This window comes from Zonotrichia albicollis, chromosome 5, assembly GCF_047830755.1.
Source record: "Zonotrichia albicollis isolate bZonAlb1 chromosome 5, bZonAlb1.hap1, whole genome shotgun sequence".
Classification (NCBI taxonomy): domain Eukaryota; kingdom Metazoa; phylum Chordata; class Aves; order Passeriformes; family Passerellidae; genus Zonotrichia; species Zonotrichia albicollis.
In genome coordinates, this window is record NC_133823.1 from 68,412,192 (window position 1) to 68,417,105 (window position 4,914).

General features: G+C 37.6%; 1 long non-coding RNA gene across 1 annotated transcript; it reads right to left on the reverse strand.

The window, feature by feature from the left end:
• Positions 1 to 376: 376 nt before the first annotated feature.
• LOC141729050 (uncharacterized) lies at positions 377 to 2,863 on the reverse strand. Its single transcript, XR_012580298.1, has 3 exons — positions 2,696 to 2,863; positions 1,919 to 2,056; positions 377 to 592 (listed from the first exon to the last, which is right to left on the reverse strand). It is a non-coding gene; the product is annotated as an uncharacterized LOC141729050 (long non-coding RNA).
• Positions 2,864 to 4,914: the final 2,051 nt, after the last annotated feature.

Sequence of the window (4,914 nt, forward strand, 5' to 3'; positions counted from 1 at the left end):
GGAGTCTCTCCTGCCATGCCATGGAGATTTTTCCACAGGAAACCCTTCTCTCATGGTTTTAATTTTAATGAATGGCAGCTGCCTGGAAATCTGCAATCATTAAATCCCTCCCACAGTTTGGTAGTTTTTCCACAACTACCAAACATGGGTCATCTCAACTCATCCTTTAAATTGCTTGATTTTAATTGCTCGATCGAGCAATTTTAAGGATGAGCTGTTCTAGCATAGAAACAAAAGTTCTCTTCATTTATCTCTGGTTTTCCTCTTCTATTCCTGAGGCAAAATGTTTCATCTCTCTCATCTCTATCTTTCTACTCAACATTTCCATTGAATCGCAGCTACTTCAAGGTGTGCTTGTTTCAGCACTGGTGCCTCTGTTAATGGCAGGGTTAGAGCACTGCATTCCATGAGTTACAGGGGAAAAAAGAACCTGATGGCTCAATCTTCTCTTCGCCACAGCCTTACCACAGAATTTCAGGGCACGGTTAAAGATCTCCTTCCACCTCAGATTTGACTCCTTCACTGACCTCAGTGTCTCCATGTTGTTCTCTTCATTTTTCCTTTTCTCTGATTCGGGAGAAGCTCCTCTCCTCTGAAGAAAACAGGAAGCAAGAGAGGTTTTAGCAGTTCTTTCTTCTCTTAAATATAATGATTTGTAGAGTTTTTTTCTAATTGGTTACTTGCCATATCAATTTTTTAAAGCCAGCCAGTAATTGGCTCTGCCAATCACACAGGAAGCTGTAATGTTCTCTAAGAAAGAATTACTTTTGCATCTGATGTTCTTTCTTTACCTTAACTAAAAACCAAACTATTTCAAACTACCAAAAGTAGTAAAATTACAATCTTGGCATTTTCTTTGTAACATATAGGTGATATATATATACACAAAAACATTGACAATGACACTTAAAACTGAAAAAAGAGAAAAAAGTTATGGTCCTGCTCTACTAGTGCAGCCTCACCTTGAGGACTGTGTGCAGTTTTGGAATTATTAAAAGGATATTAGGTTGATAGAGGACATCCAGAGGAGGAAAATGAACATGGTGAAGGATCTGGAGGGAAAACCTCAGGAGGAGTGGCTGAGATTTGTGTTCAGCCTGGAGAAGAGGAGACTGAGAGGAGGCCTCGTTGCAGTTACAGCACCCTCATGATGGGAAGGTGGAGGGACAGGCACTGATCTCCTCACTCTCATGGCCAGGGGCAGGATTTGAAGGAAAGCCATGAAGCTGAGTCAGGGGATGTTTAGTCTGGATATCAGGAAAAGGTTCTCCACTGGAACAGCTTCCCAGGGCAGTGGTCACAGCACAAAGCCCAGCAGAGCTCAAGAGCCATTTGGACAATACTCTAGGAATTGTCCATATGGTGTTCTGGGGCATCCTGCACAGAGCCAGGAGTTGGACTCTATGATCCTTGCAACTCAGCATTTTCTATGAATCTATATAAGCTATTTTTTTAAAAAGATGCTTTTAGAAACATGAATTCACAGGTTTTAATGAATGTAGTCTTTAATAACCATTTTCTGTTTTCCATACTGGCTCCAGAAGACACATCACTACTGATGTGACATAGAATTGATTTTAATCTGAGTTGACTTCAGACTTTATAATGTAGTTTCAGAAATCATTATAAATAATGATTAGTTTGAGTGTGCATTATTTGTGCTTTATGGTCATTAGAGTTAATGGGGACTTGGAATGATTTAATTCCTGCTATCTTTCTTATCTTAGATGTTTCAGTCCTCAGGCAATCTAGACAAAGAGGTATTTGGTCCTCAGAGGGCATTGCTCCCATAAAAAAGAAGCTGTCAATGGTGATACTGCAAATGTGCACAAAGCACCCATCACCATGTCTGTGCCTATTTTTCAAAACATAAAATTAACCACAAAAACCATGGTTTCAGACCTAAAGACTGACTTACATCTTCCCTCCTTCGTTTTGTCTTTACACTTGGACAATTCTCATCAGGATTCCTCATGACTGACAACAGACATGCTTGTTGAGCCTTTTCTGTGGGGATTTCCCAATAAATGGTGTGGGACAGGTTGTATTCCAAGTGCTGAACAACAGGGAAAAAAAAATGAAAAAGATGCTTGCCATTTTCTTCTCAGGGAATTCAGAAGACTAGTAGCTGTGTTACACTAAGTTTCAGATTAATCTACATGTTTAAGCCACAAAGACGTTGCTTCATAGACTGCTTCTGCCAGAGGAAAACCATCAGCAGCTGTGGAACAAATCCACATTTCAGAACTGCAACATTTTTGACTAGGTGACAGTGAAAGAGATGAAATAAAACTGCTTTGGCAATAACTGATGTCCTCAGCTTTCTCCACCATAGTGACAAGTTTCTTGTGTGTTATAAAACTTTGCCAGACATTTCAAATATTTCTCTTTGCAAATAAACACACGCTCTTGTTCATCCAAGGTTAATTTAAAATGAGAAAAACACCATGAATAACAAATACATGAAAGTCACTTGGGTATGGCTTAATCCTAGCAATCAATTATATCTCAATAACTCTTAAAGTGATAGAATTAAAGGAAAAAAAAGGAAAAACATGTTTGGACAAGCTAGTAAAGAACTTTACACACAAATAGGCAAAATTGTCTATTATTAACCAGTCATAGTACCTCAGCAAAATACATCCCATGTGAACCGAACAAGATCGAGCAAAATATTATTTAAAAGAACACGAACCTGGCAGTGATGGTGCTCTATATTTTTCCCTCTGAGAGCTACAAGAGAAATTTTCATTTATTGGGTTTCAGTCTTGGGTTTTCATCTTTCACTCCAGTGCAGACCCTCTTCCCATAGAATGTGTCTTCCCTCTTGAACGAAGCCATTTCTGATATGTCAGCCTCTCTGAGATACCTGGAAAACATTGCCATACATTACAACAAAACACTCTAAATTGATTTTTAAGTCTTTCTTTTCCAAGCTACAAAAGTTGCATTGGATGGATACACCCTCGACCAAGGGAGCATTTTGGTGTACTTTATTTTGTTACTAGAGGGGCAGAAACTGAAAAATGGGAGCTGGGAGTGTTCACTAAATGTAATAGTTTTCATTCTTTGAGTTTTTAAGGCTCCCAGTCTTCTCTGTTTTTAAAAAGCCTTATTTCTTTTTTTTTTTTTTTTCATCTGATCATGAATGCATGAATCTGAACAGCATAAAGATACTATGAGGAGTTCTGTGAAATCTCTCTTTGTGATCAAACACTGGTCTCAACAAGTGTGGCCACAGATGCTCCTATGAAGTTTCCACACAAAAATCCAATTGCATGGCATTCTTCTGATTACAGACATTGCCATAGCCAGCACTATGTCCATAGCTCATGTACTACAATATTCTGCCCTTCTAAGCCCTTTCCAAACTAACAATTTCTTTTTTTGTTTTAGTATTAACAGCAGCATCTGATCAGAGAAAAAACTGTCAGTTTACATGTAAATCCCAGGAAACTGGGGGGAATTTATCCCTGTTACATTTCTCACAAACATTTTATCTGCCTATCCAATTAGTGTGTTGTTTTCATCACACTGGCACTAGGGCTTTTCTGTCTGGTATAAATATCCCAGAAGAGGGAGCAGATATTAATGGTATCAAAAACAATGAAAGTGAAACAATTTGCAGTGTTTTAGAGTAGCATTAGAATGTATAATAAACTTTTTAATAACACAAAGTGAGACTGATTTAGAAATCTCTAGAATGACATCTGAAAAGGACTTGGAGAAGCTGGTAAAAACAAATGGCAACTAATGTATCTTTCACATTGGCTGTGGCAGTGATTTAGTACCTTGTCTGTGATGCTAAATATACATCATAAATCCCTCCAGCAGAAGCGTTATTATATTCATCCATCTCTACCCCTATCAGCCAATAATTCCTCCTTTCATAAGGTTTATTGTATAAAAAGGAACTCATTATATAAAATAAAATGTAGGCTACAGCCAGTGATCTTACATTAACCTAATGAGGATTTTATCTCAAGAAAGCATCTTGGACAGACCCTGTGGTCATGTTTTATAGTTAAATCCTATTTATTGAGTGACTGTGGGACTTTCGTGGAAGATAAAATGATACAGTGGTCTTTACAAGCCTACATCAAGTGATCAGTTTTCTCCTTCAGTCTAAGCTACAGTTGCATACAGTTTATTAGCAATATGAATTGGAAAGAAAGCCCCTGACAGCTTGCAAAGAACAGGACAAAAGGAGGCATCATTTTACTAACGGAGACTATATGACATAACTGAAAGATAAAAGCAAATAGAAAAGGAAAATTAATATCAGTGTGAGGAGGGCCTCCATTTTAGTCAGCTGACAATAAAAATATGAGAATAATTCAAACAGTGAAGCACTGCACTGAGGATTAGTATAAAGAACACTGCACATCTGAAAGTGCAACTGCCCATCACAAGAGTAAAAGTCAGTGGGCAAGATTCAAAGTGACCATGGTGCCACAGTTTCAGATGTGGTGGGTTTTTTTGTTTTTTTTTTTAATAGTTATGGCACTTGAATTAAGTTATTCAATCATTAACAGTCACTGCAAGTTCCCACTGTTTACAGAGATGTTTATGAAACTGTTAATGGTAAGCAGCTTGACTAAAAGAGGCAAAATTCCAGGTTTTGAGGGATTTGCAAGGCCAGCTTTAGCAAAAAACAGGGAATTCCCTGTGAAAAGCTTCACAGTGGACATAAACCACCATTTTCTAATGAGGAATTTGAGGGTTTTACTCAGCTTTAGTGGTAGAAAAAAAATTTAGAATAGCTGTTAAAACATCCTTGTTGCAAGTAGAGGGGTTAGGAATGAAGAAATAAAATAGGCTGTTCAACAATTGGAGACAAAGAAAGTTTGGCAATTCTGTATTTCACTTATTCAATTAATAGTGTATTGTGATTTATCTTTTATAGCAGATATA